Raw genomic sequence first — 19,458 nt, 5'->3', positions numbered from 1 at the left:
AATGCATTTATGAATTAGACTGTTGTGTTTCTATGGAAGGAGAAAGAGAGAGAGAGAGAGAGAGAGAGAGAGAGAGAGAGAGAATCATGAGTCATGCTTTCCTAGAGTTCTTAGAGGGTACCAGAGTTACAAGTACTATTGGGACCTGACTTGCCCTTGATCAGAAGTGTGGCATAGTTAACAGAACACTGGACTTGGAGTTAGGTACCTTGGGTTTGAATCCTGTCTTGGACAACTTCCAGCCTCTTCAAAAACTTTCAAATGGTCTCCATTGTCCACACACTAAAACTCCTACTGATGTAAGACTTCCTTAATTTGTCCCCAATCTCTCTTTCTAGTCTTACTCTCGTCACTTACCTAACTGGTTTGTTCACTGCTCAGAATTGGCTCTGTGCTTTCTTGCTCTCCCACCTCTGTACCTTGGCTCACAGAATTCCCATTACTTGAAAAAGCTGCCATACTATTTATTATATGCCTTTCAGAATCTTATTCATCTTTAAAAGCTCAGCTTAAGTTTCACTTTCACTGCAAAGTCTTCCCTGACTATTCCAATTGGAAGTAACTTCTCTTTATTCTGAACATCTGTAAAATATTGTTGTTACTCATCTGACACAGCATATATCACATCACATGCTTACTTACTGCTTCATGTTTTATTTTGTAAATTATACTGTTGTTTTGATAACTAATTGAACATGGCAGAATTGAATGTGAGGGAGAAAAGAAGAGTCAAAGGTGACATTGAGATTTTGAGCCTGAATGATGGGTGGAATACCAATGCCATTAACTAAAATAGATCAGTCAATCAACAGTCAAAAACATTTATTAATCATCTATTACATGGCAGGCTTTGGGCTGCATTCTAAGGATAAAAAAAAAAGCAAAAGACAGCTTCTGCTCTAAAGGAGTATGTAGTCTACTGGGGGAGAAAACATGCTAACAACCATGTACAAGTAATATAGGTTAAATTGGAGATGATCAACAGAAGGAAGGCATTAGCATAAAAGGAAGGGATGAGAAAAAGCTTTTGCAGATGATGGACTTTTAGGTGGACTTGAAAAGGGCTCAGGAATCCAGAAAGTGGAGATGAGGAGGGAGAGAGTCCCAAGCATAGGGGCAGTGAATGAAAATTCTTGGAGTCAAGGAGGTAGTGTTTTGTTTGAGGAACAGCAAGGAAGCCATGGTGATAAGATTGGTAAGAGGACTGGAAGTGTGTGTGTGTGTGTGTGTGTGTGTGTGTGGTGTGTGTGTGTGTGTGTATGAGGTGATGATGAGCTTTGAATGCCAATCAGAATATTTTATATTTGATCCTAGATCCACTAGAATTGATTAAATGGTCAGCTTTTCACTTTAGGAAGATCACTTTGACAACTCAGTGCAAGATGGACTGCAAAGAAGAAAAACCTGTAGCAGGGAGTCCAACCAGTAGGCCTTTATGATAGGCTAGGCTTACATGAGAAATATGGCAGTGTCAGAGGAGAGAAGAGGGAATATACAAGAGATGTTACAAATAGGACTTGGCAACAGATTGGATATGGGGAGCTGAAAGAGTATGACACCTAGGTTGTGAATGTCACCTAGGTGACTGGAAGGATGATGGTGTCCTTGACAGTGGTTAAGATGTTTGGAAGGGGAAAAGGTTTTCTTTTTGAGGGGGAAAGATAATGAATTTAGTTTTGGGAGGAGGGACAGGTTTAGGGTAGGGAAGATGATGAGTTCAATTTTTGACATGTTGAATTTGAGATGCCAGAGGGGAAACCAGGTGAGGTGTTTAAAAGGCCATTGGAGATGAAGGACTGGAATGTGGTGAAAATATTGGGGAACTGATTTGGGAAATATTTCCATAGAGGTGAAAACTTAACCTGGGGAAGGAGATGAATTCAGTATGGATAAATGTTTAGAGAGAAGAGAAGGAGTAAGATGGAGATGAATTCAGTATGGATAAATGTTTAGAGAGAAGAGAAGGAGTAAGATAGATCCTTGAGGAATACTCATACTTAAGGTTTGAAAGAGAACAATGAACTAGATAAAGAGGAAAGGAAAAAAAGTGCTCAATGTCATGGAATCCCAGGGAGGAGAAACTCTCCAAAAGGAGGAGGTCATCAGCAAAGTTAAGTACTGCACAAGAGTCAAGGAAGATTAGGACGGAGAAAGGGCCAACAGGATCATATAGAGGAGAGATTAGATTTGTTTTGTTTGTCTGCCAAGAATAGAACCAGCAGCAGTGGGTGAAAGTTGCAAAGCGACAAATTTAAGTTCGATTCCAAGAACAATTTCCTAGCAATTGGAGTTTGCCAAAATTGGAATGGGTTGGGTTGGGGGCCACTGGATTCATCCTAATGAGAGATCTTCAAGAAGAGATGTGATGATAACTTGTTGTGATTGTTTTCTTTAGCGTAGATTGGCCACTGATGTCCCTTCCCTCTCTAAAATTTTGTGATTTATATTTGAGAAAGCGATTTCAGTCAAGTGGTAATACCTAGCATTTCTATAGTGCTTAAAGGTTTGCAAGGCTCTTTACATATGTTATCATATCTGATCTTCATGACAATCCTGAGAGGTAGGTGCTGTTTGTAGCCTCAAGTTAAATGACTTGCCCAAAGTCACACAACTAATAAGTGTACAAATCAGAATTTGAACTCAGGTCTTTCTGACTCCAAGTACAATGCTCTATCTTCTTTTTCACTTACCTGCACTAATCAGGATCAGAATCCTAATTGCAAGGGATAAAGAGAGGATAGATGGTGAAGAAGTGGAAATTGAAAGTATTTGAAAAAAGTGGTGTTGTTGCTTTTTTTTTCCAATAAAGATAAACATCTTGCTGAGTAACTGAATCTCTTGCCTTTTAGCCAGTTCTTGGATTATAGTATCATAAATCTAGAGCCAGAAGGGAGCTTTATAATATATGATAAATTAGAGTGCGTCCAGAGGAGGGTGACCAGGATAGTCAGCAGTCAACAAACATTTATTAAGATTTATTAAGTGCCTACTATATGCAAGGACTGTTATAAATTTTTTTTTGAAAATATTTTTTCAATTACATGTAAAATATTTAACTTTTTAAAAATAAAATTTCGAGTTCCAAATTCTCTTATTCCTTGAGATGGCACACAATTTGATATAGGTTCTACATGTGCAGTTTGGCAAGATGTATTTCCATACTGGTCATGTTGTGAAAGAAAACACAGACCAAAACAAACAAGAAAATTTAAAAAAAAAGTAAAAAGAAATAGCATGCATTGATCTACATTCAGACTCTTTCTCTGGAGGTGGATAGCATTTTTCATCACGAGCCTCTTGGAATTGTGTTGGATCATTGCACTGCTGAGAACAGCTATGTTATTCACAGTTGAACATTGTACTATATTGCTACTTCTGTGTCCAATGTTCTCCTGGTTTTGATCGTTTCACTTTGCCTCAGTCCATATAAGTCTTTCCAGGTTTTTCTGAAATCATCCTGCTTGTTATTTCTTATAGCACAATAGTGTTCCATCACAATCATATATTATAACTTGTTTAGCCATTCTGCAATTGATTGGTATACTCTCAGTTTCCAATTCTTAGCTATCACAAAAAGAACTGCTAGAAATATTTTTGTATATATAGGTCTTTCCCTTTTTAAAAAAATATCTTGTTGGAATATAGACCTGGTAGAGATATTGCTGGATCAAAGGGTATGCATAGTTTTTTAGCCTTTTGGGCATAGTTACAAATTGCTCTCCAGAGTGGTAGGTTCAGTTTACAATTCTGCCAACAGTGCTTTAAAGTCCCAATTTTCCCACATCTCCGCCAACATTTATCATTTTTCTTTTCTGTCATATTAGCCAATCTGACAGGTGTGAGGTGGTACTTCAGAATTGTTTTAATGTGCATTTTTCTAACCAATAGTGATTTAAAACATTTTTTTATGTGACTACAGATAGCTTTGATTTCATCTTCTGAAAACTTTCTGTTCATATCCTTTAATTATTTATCAAATGGGGAATGACTTTTGATACATTTGACTCAGTTCTCTATATATTTGAGAAATGAGGCCTTCATTGGAGAAAGGTGTAAAATTTCCCCCAGTTTTCTACTTTCCTTCTAATCTTGGCTTCAATGGTTTTGTTTGTGCAAAACTTTTTTAATTTAATGCAGTCAAAACTATTTATTTTACATCCTGTAAAGCTCTCTGTTATTTGGTCATAAATTCTTCCTTTATCCATTGATCTAACTATTCCTTACTCCCCTAATTTGCTTATGGTATCACCTTTCATGTCTAAATCATGTACCTATTTTGACCTTATCTTGGTACCTTGGTATATAATATGAATGTTGATCTATACCTTGTTTCTGCAAACTGATTTCCAGTTTTCCCAGCTGTTTTTTTTCAAATAATGAGTTCTTGTCCTAAAGGCATGGAAATTTGGGTTTATCCCACACCAGATTACTATTGTCATTTACTAATGTGTATATAATCTATTTCACTGATCCACCACTGTATTTCTTAGTAATGTATTGTACTGATGATTACTGTTTTTGATACAGTTTGGCATCTGGTAGAACTAAGCCAACTTCTTCACATTTTTTTTTCCACCGATTCCCTTGATATGCTTGACCTTTTTTTTCCCAGATGAATTTTGTTACTATTTTTCTAGTTCTACAAAGTGATTTTTTTGTAGTTTGGTATTACACTGAATAAGAGAGTTAATTTAGATATTTAGATAAAATTGTCATTTTTTTTATATTGGCTCAGCCTATATATGGGCAGTTTATATTTTTCTAGTTGTTTGGATCTGACTTTGTTTGTGTGAAAAATGCTTTGTAATTGTGTTCATATAGTTCCTGAGTTTGTTGACTCCCAAATATTTTATACTATCTACAGTTATTTTAAATGGAATTTCTCCTTCTATCTCTTGCTGCTGGACTTTATTGGTAATACATAGAAAAGCTGATGATTTATGTGGGTTTATTTTATATCCTGCAACTTTACTAATGTTGTTAATTATTTCAACTAGTATGTTAGTTTTATTCTCTAGGATTCTCCAAGTATACCATCATATTATCTGCTAAGAGTGATAGCTTTGTTTCCTCATTCCTTGTCCTATTCTAATTCTTTCATTTTTCCTTCTCTTATTGCTATAGCTAGAATCAATTTTTTTTAAAGCTCATTGACCCCAAGTCAGGAATTTTTGATCAATTCAACTGAAAAGAATATCATTTACAAAATATCCAACTAACAGTCTTCTAATCTCTGCTTTTAAGAACTCCAATGAGGGGAAAGCTACCACTTGCTCCACTTATGCATAGCATAAATTGGTGGGATATTTTCCTTAACATTTGACCTATATTCACCTCTTTACAATTTCTACTAATTGCTCTTAGTTCTGTTTTTTAGGGTTAAAAAAATAGAAACTCTTCCATATAACTTTCCTTCAAATAGTTAAAGAAGCACGCTCTCTGTAAGTCTTCTCTTCTCCAGGCTAATTGTCCTCAAATCATTCAAGTGATCTTTATATAACATGAACTGGTAGTCCTGCCCTGTCCTCATTCCCTCTTTATCACCACCCCTCCCCCAGCTTACAATTTAGTGTAATACATTATGATAATACTTATATTACCCAAATACTTTATTGATATGTTATATGCCTATGTAATGACAGAAAAATTAATTTTTTCCCTCAACTCAATTTGAGACTAAATTGCACAGACATTTTCTTTTTCTTTTTTTTTTAGGCAATTGGGGTTAAGTGACTTGCCCAGGTCACACAGCTAGTAAGTGTCAACTGTTTGGCCTGAGGCCAGATTTGAACTGAAGTCCTCCTGATTTCAGGGCCTGTGCTCTATCTACTGTACCACCTAGCTGCCCCCGCATAGATATTTTCATACAGCAGAGGAACAATTTGCTATCACCTCTAGGTGAAGTCAGTATGTTTTCTGGTCACAGAGCAAGCATTCAGTTACCTTCCTTTCTGGAGTGATACCACTGTGGAAAAATACTAATTTCTGAATGCGAATCACATAAAGGAGATGAATTTCTTTTGACCATTTATTGAATAGAGGTAATAGTCATTAATTTTTTTTTTTGTTTCTCTGGTCCTATGAATTCTTAATCTCAGTCTCACTGATATCATAGCTTGGATACTTTATGCACCCCTCCCTTGCTCCCCAACCAAAGATGTGCCATACTGAATAAGAGAGCAAAGTATTTCAGTACTTTATTTTGTTTTTCAGTCAAAATCTTACTAACTCTGTTATTTTTGGCCAAGCCCACACACCCATCTAAGCCACACTTATCTACATTTGATTGTGTTTGCCCCTCCCTATTCACCCCCACCCCTGCCCCCAGTGGGAGAGTAAACATATTTCCTGAAAAACTATACAAGAACAGAGTATACTTTTATTGCCTCCCTGTACTGGTACCCCTACTTTGAAAAAAAAAAGAGGAAAATAAGGGGAAAAAACAGAGAAAAAGACTTTGACTTGCTTCCCAAATGGATTACGTATTTGGACAATTTACAAATTTGCATTTTCAATACTGGTCTTGGGAGTTGTTATTCTAGGCTTAAGTATATAATGAATAGAAAGTTCTTTGTAATATTTTAATGTACCTTGCACATACAAGTATTCCTGCATAACAACAGATTTTGTATTCTGGAGACAGTAGAATGGAAAATTGAGAAGGCCAAGAGGGGAAAAGGAGGATGGAAAAAAAGTGGATTTGTTAAATGCTGATGATTGGAAGGTACAAGAAATCTGGAGGCAGGGCATTAGATTTGGCAAATAGCCAAACAGTTTTGCTTTGTTCTGATGAGACTGAGTTATTGTGGTTCTCTTGGCTGGGATTGTTTTCTCCAGGCTCATTGCCCTGTCCCAAAGTCCTCCAAAGTGAAAACCAACTAGAACCGAACATCATGGCCCCAGTATCAGGTCTCTGGTCTCAGCATTCTGAACAAAGACCCATAGAGAGAAACGTAATGCTTACCTCTCGAGACCCGGCATTCTGTTCAATTCCTTCAACTAGTTATTCATTCCACATCACAGGGTTTAGGGTATGGCACCCCTTCAGTGTGGAAAAGCCATGTAAAAATTTTTGGCCCTTCCTTTGTACCAGAGAAGAAGTCTGAAATTTTTTTCATTTTTCTTTCATGGGATTTTTATGGTACCTTATTATAAAATTTGGGTTAAATATTTGGTCAGAGGCTGTGTCATCTGCTGGCCTTAGTGTGTCATCTGTGGCTTCTGCAAAACTCTGAAAAATTCTCATTTAAATTCTTATGCTGACCCACAATACATTACATGATACATACATACACATATATACATCTCTCTATATATCTGTATCTATATCTATATCTATGTCTATATATCTATCTGTGATGGGGAAAGTCAGGATGGGGAAAATCATAATGTGGAAGGGATAATTGTAGTCTCTGGTGAGCAAACAGGAGCATGCTTTATAACTTGCCAATGACTCTCTTAAAATATAGTTCTGACCTCTATTCCTATCTTAATGCATCCTAGGAGAGCATCAGCTTCTTGTGCTGCCATGACATACCCTTAATTCATATTGAGGGATAATATTTTTCTTTATAATTTCTTAAATTGGCATATTTTGGGGGAAATTTTAGTCTAGGAGCAGCTCAGGAGTAGCAATTTTAGGGTGTTCAGTACATGCTAACATAACATTTCGTTTTTCAGGTTCCCAAGAATGTGTAAAACAAAAAGCTAGATAATTTTCATAGATAAAATAGACATTTATACTTTATAGATATCAGTAGACAAACATCTAAGTATTAAGACAATTTGTCCCTTAAAAGATTTCAAAATAATTACTTTAGATACTAACAAAATAATGAATTCCACCAATGTCCCAAAACATTCTTGGCCTTCCCAAGACCTTTGATAGCTCAGCCATTTACTCAAAGACTCTAATAGACACTCCCTCCCTCTTTCTACTTCCTAGCTTCCCTGGCTTCTTTCAAGACTTAGCTCAAATCCCACCTTCTGTAAGAGACCTTTCTTGTCTGTCTGCTTCCCCTCTGAGATTATCTCAATTTACCTTTTAGATATCTTGTATGTACACAGTTGTTTTTATGTTGTCTCCCCATTAGACTCTGAGCTTCTTTAGAGGAGAAACTATCTTTTGCTTTTCTTTGCACGGTGCCTGGCACATAGTAATTGTTTAATAAATACTTCTTGACTTGACTTGTTAATCAATTGATTAATCAACAAACATTTATTAAACACCTGATATCCACTAGGCACTGTACTACATTTTGGGGATTCAATGACAAAGGCGAAATAGTCCTTGTCCTCAAGGACATATTTTAAAAGGAAAAGACAACACTCCAACCCTGCCCCAACACACCCATAAATACATACAAGGAAGATATTGCGCAACCTTATGGGAGAAGGCATTAGGAGTTGGGAGAACCAAGAAAGGCTTTGCAGAGAAGGTGCCACTTGAGTTGAGTTTGAAGAAAATCAGGGATTCTCAGAAGTTGAGGTGAGGACAGAGTATTCCAGGCATGGGAGACAACCCGTGCATAGACAAGGAGATAAGAGGTGGAATACCATATTTGGAGAACATATAATGTTTATATGGCTGGACCAGTAACTGAATGGAGGGGAATAATGTGAAACAAGGTCAGAAAGGCTATTTCTCTAAGTTTGAAAATCCCCATAGAATGAAATCCCATTTCCCTGTAGGCTTGCACATCCTCCTGAAGAACTTGAAACTTTCTAACTTGCTTATGCCCTGAGGATAGGAGGAAAATCCTATAACTCAATGCAACCCATTCAGCTCCAACCAAGATATAATCCAATTGAGGAATGGTGGTGGATAAGTGTGTGTGTTATAATACCACCCCATCTGGCTGTGCCACAGTATACATTTAGATGTTCCTGTGATGTATTAAAAAGAGAAAATGGGGTATGTGCTAACAAAGTAACTCTGTGAGCCAGCAAATCAGGGATACCATCTCAGGCCCTGTATTTTGTGTGTGGGGGAGGTGCCCTCCTTGTTGGCGCTGGTAACTTGTGAAGCCAAACAGATTATGGGAGAGATGAGAAAGAAATGATTGATAAAAAAAATCAAAAGCTCGTATACACACCACCAACCAATTTCACTCTGGGCCTGAATTTTTATATCTCTAAAGTGAGGATGCTCGACTACATGGCTTCTGAAGTCTCTGCCACCTCTAGTGACATGCTCTTCTAGCCTTTTCTCTCCAGTAAACACCAAGGGTAAGGCAGCTTGTGTTATTCCTCCATTTCCTACTCCTCTTCATGGTTGGCAAGAGAGGGATATTCACAGAATTTTCAGATTGTAATTTTTGCAGTGGAAAGTACTTTGTTGGCCCTCTAGATAGTCCAACCTAAAACCTGAAGTAATGCCCATGATAACATACCTGAGAAGTCATTTTTGAGCCTCTGCTTAAAGACTTCAAAGGTGGAGGAACCCACCATTTCCCAAGGTAGCACATTACTTTTTGGAACAACTGTAATTGTTGGGAATTTTTTTCTTACATCAAGCTTATACACACACGCGTGCACACACACACACACACACATACATACATATATATTTTTATTTTCTAGACATTGCTACTGGTCCTGCCCTTTGCAGACCACCAGAACAAATCCAGTACCTCTTCCACAGGACAAGCCTTTGAATATTTGAAAAACAGCTCTCATGTATTACCTGAATCTTTTTTTTTTCTTCTATTGGGTAAATATACCCAATTCCTTCAACCTATCCTAACTTGTCATGGGCTCAGGGCCTTTCGTCTTAGCCATCTTCTGGACACTCTCTAGCTTATAAATGTCCTTCTTAGACATAAGTGGAGCTGAACACAATACTACATATGAGACGTGATGAGGTCAGACTATCATTTCCCTATTTCTGAAGGTGCAGTGGATAGAGCATAGGGATTGGAGTCAGAAAGACTTCATATTTGGTCTGAGATACTTCCTAGCTGTATGACCCTACGCAAGTCATTTAACCCCTATTGGCTTCAGTTCCTCATCTGTAACACTGGAGACACGCTGGAGACAGAAACGGCAAAACACTCCAGTATCTTTGCCAAGAAAACTCCACAGACAAAGGTCCGTGTGGTCACACAGAGTCACACGTGTCTCAACAAAAACAACAGCAAGAATTGCTGCCCCTTTTAATATAGGCCAAGACCAAATTCCATCTTTTCGACTTCCATCACACTGATGACTCATATTGAGTATGAAGTCCACTCCAACCCCAAGATCTTTTTCAGAACAATTGCCATCTATCTAGCCATACCTTCTTCCCGGTCATATACTCCCAAAGTTGATTTGCTCCAGATCTGTATAGCCCTATGCATCGGTCTGGCTCTGGTATTATCTCATCACTCCTTCCTGGACCAAATTAAAAGCGTGATTCCTTTCTGTTGTTTTTGACACTAAGATCCTTTTGGAACAATGTGGCATCATAAAATATCACCGATTTTTCCAGGAAGGAATCTCCATCTGCAAGGAATGGAGGCTTTTGTTCAGTAAAATTAAATTCTTTTTTCAACAAGGAGCAGGGACTTCCTTTTCAATGTCCTCGAGAAGAAATTAAGTAGTGTTAGCTCTTGGAAAGTGTGGCTGCTATTGGACTGGTCTCCAACCAAATGCCGTAATCTTAGGGAGCCACAACATGATGTCTTCTGTGAATTGAGAACAGAGAGAGATTCACGTACATAAACCTAGAGAGGCAGAAGGGGGCTCCGAGATAATGTTGTCCAGACCTTTGGCCCACACTAGGAAGCTTATGTATAATGTCTTTGACATTTTATTATTTTTCCTCCATGGATTACTTGCATCATGCACTTGTCTATTGTTTTATTTTTGTCCTTGTATTCCTAATGCCTAGCATGGTACCTGGTACACAGTAGGTGATTAATAAATGCTACTGTATTGATTGATTGATCCACACAATATTTATAGGGCAAAGCATTTTTTTTTTTGCTTTTTGGTGAGGCAATCGGGATTAAGTATGACTTGCCCAGGGTCACACAGCTAGGGAAAAGAATTCTTATAGATATTGTGGTGGGATGCAAAGAAGAGGAGTCCCTGAACTTCTGTACTCTCTAACAGGGAAGGTAAGAAATGAAAATATTAAATAATATAAATATAAATATATAAATATAAAAATATAAAATAATTAAATAACAAGGCTTCAGAAGTGCAGCATATAAAGCACAGTTTTGTGTAGTGGATAAAAAGCTAGCCCTGAGGCTGGGAGGACCTGGAGGCAAGTCCCACCACTGATATGTATTAGCTGTGCAATCCAGGGAAAATCATTGACCTCTCTGCCTCTTGGTTCTCCTGGCTTTCTTCAAGTCCTGGCGAAAACTTCACTATCTACAGGAAGCCCTTCCAGATACTACTCAGTGCAAGTGCCTTCCTTCTGTTGATTATCTCCAATTTATCCTGCATCTATCTTTTTTTGTACCTAACTGTTCGCATGTTGTCTATCCTCCATTAGACTGTGAGCTCTTTTGTCTTCTTTGTATTCTCCCTGCTTAGTACTGAGCTGGGCTGTCTCCTGGCTCATAGGAGGAATTTAATAAATGTTTATTGACTATCTTACTGTAAACGTTCTAGTCAATTGTGCAAGCCTGTAAATTGTAGATTGGACGGAGGGAGTTTCCTCTTTAAGTAGTTCCTTACATCAATGAAATCGCGGGTCTAGTCTTTATCCCTATAAGTGAAGTGTAATTGGAATTAAAAAAAAGGATAAAAGAATCGAGGGCTTCATCTATGTTCTGGTGCTAAGTCACATAACAATGGGAAGGAATAAACATTGGTTTAGTGCCTATCGTGGGCCAGGCAGCTACTTTACAAATATCTCAGGCGATCTTCTCAACAACCTTTAACCCCATTTTGTGTTTGAGGAAACTGAAGCAAGCAGAGAGAGATTACGTGACTTGCCCAGGGTCACAGAGCTAACATTAGATTTTAATTCAGGTCTTTCTGACTCTAGGCCCAGTGTTCTATCAATTGTGGCACCCACTTGCCCCTAGTGGGGGCCATGTTGTTCTGTTGCTATTGATGATTTTTGTGAGGAATTACTAATTGTCTCATTTTCAAGTCTCTATTATTATAAGAGTCTTCTGTTTTATGGCCCCTAGGGACCACCAGCTTACATTTCTGCTTTTTTGCCATGTTCCTCTCTGCAAATATGCCTGCCCACCAGCACAGTGCTACAGTTGTTCAGACATTTTTACAACCAAGGAGGCTAAAGTATTTGAAGGTTTGTCATGTAAAAGATGGATTGGACTTGTTAAACTCAGCCCAGGTGGGGCACCATCAGGAGGCACAGGTGAAAACTATTGAGAGACACTTTAGGCTTGATATTAGGAAAAGCGACCTAATGATTAGAGATGTCTAAAAACTGAATGGATGAGAGGCAGTGGGGAATATTGGATAGAGAGCTGGTCTAGGAGTCAGGAAGAAAAGGATTCAAGTTCTCCTTTGGTTGCATACTGGTAGCTTGACTCTGGGTAAATTATTTAACCTATCAGTGCCATAGGTAACACTTTATTTCTTTATGTTAACTTTTTGACATATATTTATTCTTCAAAATAATTAATAGTACTTTTAAAAATTCCACTGACTGTTTTAGAACTCATTTTATTAACTTGAAATTTCTGGTTTTAGCTTATATTTATAGACAAAATATGGTCCAATAAGCACTGAATTTCAAGCCAGGGAGACCTGAGTTCAAATTCAGCCTCAGACACTTACTAGCTATTTAATCCTGGGCAAGTCATTTAACCTGTCTGCCTCTGTTTCCTCAATTGGCAAATGAGGATAACTCTAACACCTACCCCACAGGTTTGTTGTGAGGATCCCATGAAATTTATGTTTGTGAAGTGCTATATAAATGTTAGCTATCATTTTTTTTCTCTCATACTCATCATCCATCCATGATTTTTAAAAAATCTTCTATCAACTCCCTCAAAAGTCCCAACATTTCCAAAGTTATCACTGTACTTGGAGAGTTTCATATTTTCTTCAAAATACATCATATGCTATTTGAATGATTCTGGAGAAGGGGCATCTCACTTTGTTTTTGTTAACCTGTCATTTTGATTTCTCAGAAGAGCTTTAGGTGGAGGCTTACATTAGTGCATTTACTGGCCAGGTGCCCTATTTCAGAATGTGGAAAGTTTGAAGCCAGTTTACACATAACCCACTTTCGATCCAAGCAGCTCCAAAAGGCTTTCATTGTTAAGCACATGATCCAGGGTATAGCCTCTCTATTCTCAACCTAAAAGTACAATACCAGGACCCTACCTGAGTGATGACATTCATGGCAGACACAGGGGAAAAGGAGAACATTAATTTGTAACATTTGCTTTCCAGTGGGCTCTGATCCAGACTTCGTTCACCTGGCTTGCCAAGGAAGGGGATTTAAATCTCCAAGCCCAGGCAAAGGCAAACAACCAGCTTCTTGGGGAAATCTCTTTGTGAATAAGGACAAGATCATTTCGTCTAACACTCTATCTATTACGTACATTCATCTCAGCATCAAAACCATCTGAAAGTCTACTAGTTCCCTTTTCCATAATAAGAATCAGGGGAGAAGGCTCCCCATTTTCTTCTAGGAAAATATTTTAGTCTTATGGCCCCCATTTAGGAAGTTCAGGATAATGTCTCACATAAATCCCATTTGAAGAAGCTTAAGCCCATTCCTCATTATCCTATGCTGAATGGGAACTAAAAATCTGCTTGGTGTCACACACACAGCTCTGAAAGTACTGGAAGACTCTTGTTAAATCTTCCCCACCCTGACCTGCTTTTTTTTTTTTTTTTGCTGGGCTAAGTAAACCCAGTTCCTTCAAGCCTTTCCTCAGGGTAGAAAATTTTCCAGAACATCAATCATTGTAATTTTCTCTTGGGCCTCCTCTAAGTTTTATATACCAGCATTTAGTCCAATTCAATTCAAACACAGAATGTTAGAGATGAATGAGAACCTAGAGATAATCTAATCCAACTCTCTCATTATATAAATAAGGAGATTGGAGTGCCCAGAGGGGAACTGACTTGCTCAAGGTCATATGGTGAGTGACAGTTGAAACTAAAACTCTCCTCCTTCACTCCTCGGAGTATTAGGAATTTATAAATTTGATTTTCTATCTTCCATTTCACACAGTGTTTTATTCTGGTCTTTATGAATAAGAAGAACAATCTATAAATGCTTTCTAAATATATATATATTTAAAAACTTTAATAGTTTTATTTTCAGTCCTGATTTTTTTCTCCCCCACTTTCTTCTCTTTCAACTCAATGAGAAAACAAGGAAACAAAACATATTACATTTATGTATAGCCAACCAAAATGAATCCTTACATTAGCCATGTCAAAAAAAAATATGCTTCAACCTGTAGTCTGAGACCATCAGGTCTCTCTCTGAAGGTGGACAGCAGCTTTCATCATGAATATCTTCTAAAACTATGGTTGGTTCCATTGTACTAATCAGACAAAGTCGTTTGTCTTTTAGTACTGTTGTTAGTATATATATTTTTCTGTTCTGCTTACCTCACTTTGCATCAATTTATACAAGTTTCCCCAGGCTTTTTTTTCAAACTAACCCCCTCATCATTTCTTGTAGTACAATAGTGTTGTATCATAATCATATACCACAACTCGTTTAGCCATTTCCCACTTGATGGCTCCAGTTCAGCTTCTATTTCTTTGCCACCCAAAAAGAGCTGTTACAAATATTTTTGTACGTATGGGTCTTTTTTTTCCTAGCTTAAAAAAAAATCACTTTGGGGCACTAAATATCTGTTGACCATGATGTCTAGTTCACTTAACAGTTACTTAGTGACCTTCCCAAGGTCATAGAGCTGGAGCAGGGAGGGACCACAGAGATCATCTTGTCCAATTCCCTCATTTTATAGGTAAGGAAATTGAATCCCATGGATGTTAAGTGACTTACTCAAGGTCACCTAGATAGTAAACATCAGTGGCAGGAATTGAACCTAGTTCCTCTGTCTCTAGAATCTGCAGTCTTTCCTCTGTAACGTAATGTCTCCCTTACTGGTCTAGTGAGTGTGCAATCAGAGACTTAGGCCTTCTGAATCCAAAATCAATGTTCTTTCCACTGAACCATGTGACCTTATTGACATAGATCCTCTTGGTTTCCAGAAGAAAATTTGTTCTTTATTTCTTGGTGTCTCCATGGTGCTGAAGATTTGTTCTTCTTTTCTCTAGGTCTCTGTGGTACTGTAATTCAAACTTGACAGTGAATTTATAAGAATGCCAATTCCTGATTCCAGATTTGTGATGCATGGCCACCGGTCTGGGAGTGAGAGATAAGCACTTTCTATGAAGAGAAAGTAGCAATCAGAAATACTCTTCTTGACCACTGGAAAGGCCTTTGAGGACAGACATACGAGCACAGATTTTGGCCCCTTCATGAATCCATCTCTTGGGAATTCAGAGTGGATGGAATGACTTTGATCAACCAGTTAGAGAGTCCTCTTCAAGGATACAACAGAAGTACTTTCTTTGACATACCCCAAAGTGACACAAAGCAGCTTGAATGTGTCATGAGTGGGAAGGCCTTTTTTGTTTCACTGTCCAATTTTCAGTAGTGCTGTTTCCATTTGATTTAGGCCTCTGGCATTTGTACAACTATTTCATTGCCATTGCTGACATGAAGTCTGTTTTTGTCAGAAAATATTTTTCTTTGATTGTTGACCAGCTGACTTTTTGCCTCATTTTCCCAGTCTGTAAAATGGAAATGATTTTGTGGTGTCATTGTTTCATTAGAGTGTCACATTTATATTAGCACTCAGGGATGATAGGGTCATAGTTTCAGAGCTCAGAGGCCAACCTTTTAATTTTCCAGATCATAGTATCACAACATCATGGGTTTAGACTTTAGCACTTTGAGAGGAACTTAGAAGCCATCAAATCCAACCTGCCCTTTCCCCGTTTTACAGATGAGAAGATTGAGAGAGGTTAAATAACTTATCCAAGGTCACATAGCTGGTAAGCACCTGGGATAGGATTTGAACCCAGATCTTTCTGCCTCTACATCTAATATTCTATAGTGACAACATAAGGAACATTTTTTTTGGATGTTTTACCTAGAATTGGAGTTAAATAACCACTACGTGAGAGTTGGCATCTGAGCTATATTCTCACAATCCAAAGAGCTAGATACTAGCCACAGATATAAATTAATGGGTTTGAGATAGCACTATTCCTACTCTATTATTAAAAAAAAAACTATTTAAATGGCAAATCATAGCATCAAAGACCACTATATTTGAACCATGATGTACATTTAGAATTAGAAATAAAAAAACCATCTAAGGCATAATTTCGTTCCTTTTTTCTTCGCTTCTACCAGGTGATCTTACTCTAGGTAAAACACTTTCCATATGACTTAACCTGAATTCTTTTTGAAGTCAGGTCTCTTCTGTTGCTTGACAATGGGCTATAAGACTTCATGTCTACTTGACTTTGTAATCCTAGTAGCTTCTCATAGCTGTTATTTCTGAATTTCCTTGAGACCCCTGAATGCTCTTGGCTTATTTTACCAGATTTATTCAGCACTATTATTACCTGACCCCCAAACCTCACCCACGTTAGCTAGTAGAAAGGATATTATTGGGATATAGGTAAGGGTAATGGGGAGGAACAGGAGGGCAGGGGATATGGAAATAAACACAATGACTTTTTCCTGGCACCCTTTACTTAGAGATATTCCTGGTTTTCATCAGTCTCAAACAGAGTGACAGAAACTGAGAACTTAGGAGAGAAATTGTGTGTGAGTGTGTGTGTGTGTGTGTGCGTGTGTGTGTGTATACACACACACGCACACACACACACACACACACATATATATATGTATATATATGTATATATATATATATATATATATATATATATATATATATACATGCTGTCCTATGGTCCTACAGTGTCCATATTTTCTAGTTTAAATCATTATGATTATAGAGTTGACTATTGACTGTTGACAATTTTTCAGTCAACAGTTTCCCTGTAAGCTTCTCCTTAGGGGAAAGAACCTGGCTTTCACTATTTCCTTTCTTTTATTTATTTTTTCTTCTTTAGTTGGGTATGATGTGAACTGAAAAATACATGCGAGAGTCCACTTAGCAACCAACAACTTCTACCACTATCCTCTTATACCAAGCTTATATCAAATACCACAGTATTAAAAGGACTAGTGTCACTTTCAGATTAAATTATTTTTAAGGAACAAACAAAAGAAAAATAGATTTTAAAATGGCTTCCTTATACATTAGGTGACTACAGAAATATTATGAGTAATGGATATTCCAAAGATAAACAATAAATATTGACTCTTCTTCCAATGTATGTATAAATCCCCTGGAGCTAAAGGGATATTTGAACTGGCAATTCTTCTCTGGTTCTGTATAATAAACATTCTTACAATAACTGTGAGATTCCAAAGCCCACCAATGAGATAACTTATATGCAGTCAGAATGAGAGGAAGTTTCAAAATAACATTAATGGGACTTGGAGGGAGGAGGGGGGAAGACAGCTTTATTTGACACAATCACTCTCTTGGGAGATTAGGAGGTGGAAAATTAATTAAATGCATGGATATCCCTGTAAACAGGCAGCTAAAATCTGTAAATGGGGAAATGAGCCATCGAATGAAAGTAAAACAAGTTGTCCTTCTGCTAAATCTCATAAAAATCTCCTCATTCTAAGTTTTCCAAGCTAACGCAGGCTGGGAAGCACCTTTATTTGAATGACTAACCATCAGTTTAATTGCACAGTGCAAACTGTTCTAATAGACTGGGCGTCCTCCTGCCCTTTGCCTTGATCCTTTCAGATAAAATGTAGTAGAGAAAGAAAGAAGATATTCTTTCTGTGCTCTATCAGCTTACTAATTCTTGGGCATATATACCAACCTCTTGTTCACCATTAAAAAAAATTCCGATATTCCATTGCTGCTTTAACTTTTATAAAGGCTGTGCTGGGTTGTTATTTAACAACCTGCTGTACAACTCACTGCTAAGTTCAATCTGTGCTTTCTCCAAAACTTTCTTAAGTCTAGACAATGAACAAAATAATAAAGCAACTCTTGATTTGTAGCTTTGGCAGTTTTCTGAGATGTAAATGCTCACTGGGAAAATTTAACAATCAGCTCTCTGATATGGTTCCAGCTGGCACCAGTACACCCCTGCCTTAAATCCTAGTTAGTCTGGGAAGACAGGGACTAGACCTATGAATTCATCCAAATAAATAAATTTATCAGTGTAGGTTGGCCCTTTCTCTTCAATTTATAGTCTTGGAGAATTGTCTGGGCCCCTGAGAAGTCAAGTGACTTACCTAGGGCCATATAGTCAGTATGTGGCAGAGGAAGGACTTAAAGTCAGATCTTTCTGGCTCAGAGATCAGCTTTCTGTCTGCTGTACCATATTGACTCTCAGTCCTAACCCTGAGTTAATTATAGTTGATTATAGTATGGGAATGGAAAGGGCCCTAGAGATCCCCTTGGCCAAACCTCTCATAAAATGAGCACAGGAAAGCAGATATAATTTGATTGAGATCATATAGTAAATAGCAGGTCTGGGGTTTGGATCCATGTTCTCTGACTCAGAATCCAATACTCTTCCCATGATAATATACTAGTTGGCAGATAGAATGGGATCATTTGATAATCAAAGCATTGCCATGGAAATCTAAGCTGGTAGCCTCCTGACAATAAGAAACAGCACCTCAAAACTGGGAGGACCAATGGCCTTAATTAAGCATGCTCCTGCCACGCGCTGCAGAGTATAGCTTCCACCATTCCTTGATTCTCACCTCCCTACAATTTTTGCATTGCATTGCTGTGTTTATTTTGCATTGAATATACTGGTGCTGAGTGTTTTATCATATCAGGCATAATGCTTAGAAGTCTGTCTGGATGTGTGAACAGATTATTATAAAACAGGCAGTCTGTTTGCTTTCATGATTGTGTTTTCAGTCCATTTGGTGAAGTGCCCAAAGTTATTAGTCATTTTGTGAGGGGGAAAAAGTTGTCATATGTAGAGTGATTCATTTGACATGAGGCTTGTAACATCAGTACTAACTCTGAAAACTGATGTCGGGCAGGATTAAGGTTGCTTTTTAGAAATAATGCTGTGACATGTTGAAAAATCATGATCTCATCAAAACGTTTTTTTTTTCCACCTTGGGGCACATTGGATACCCTTTATGTCCTCTTGTTTAGTGTGATTCTCACCTATGTGTAATGGGGGTCAGGTGCACACACAGACCCATTACCTTTCTCAGCTGATGCCACATCTTCATGTGAAGGACACTGGGTAGCTTGCTTTTGGGAGACTCATGATGACATGTAAGGGGAGTGCCTTAGGGAGACTGTGGAGCAGTCTCTGCTAACTGCTTCTGGTTGGCTAAATACCCTGTGCATGGGAGGCTCCTTAACCTTC

The sequence above is a fragment of the Phascolarctos cinereus genome, unplaced genomic scaffold, assembly GCF_003287225.1.
Source record: "Phascolarctos cinereus isolate Bilbo 61053 unplaced genomic scaffold, phaCin_HiC Scaffold_4;HRSCAF=312, whole genome shotgun sequence".
NCBI classification, from domain to species: domain Eukaryota; kingdom Metazoa; phylum Chordata; class Mammalia; order Diprotodontia; family Phascolarctidae; genus Phascolarctos; species Phascolarctos cinereus.
The sequence above is the reverse complement of the archived record's forward strand: the minus strand, read 5'-3'. Positions refer to the sequence as shown.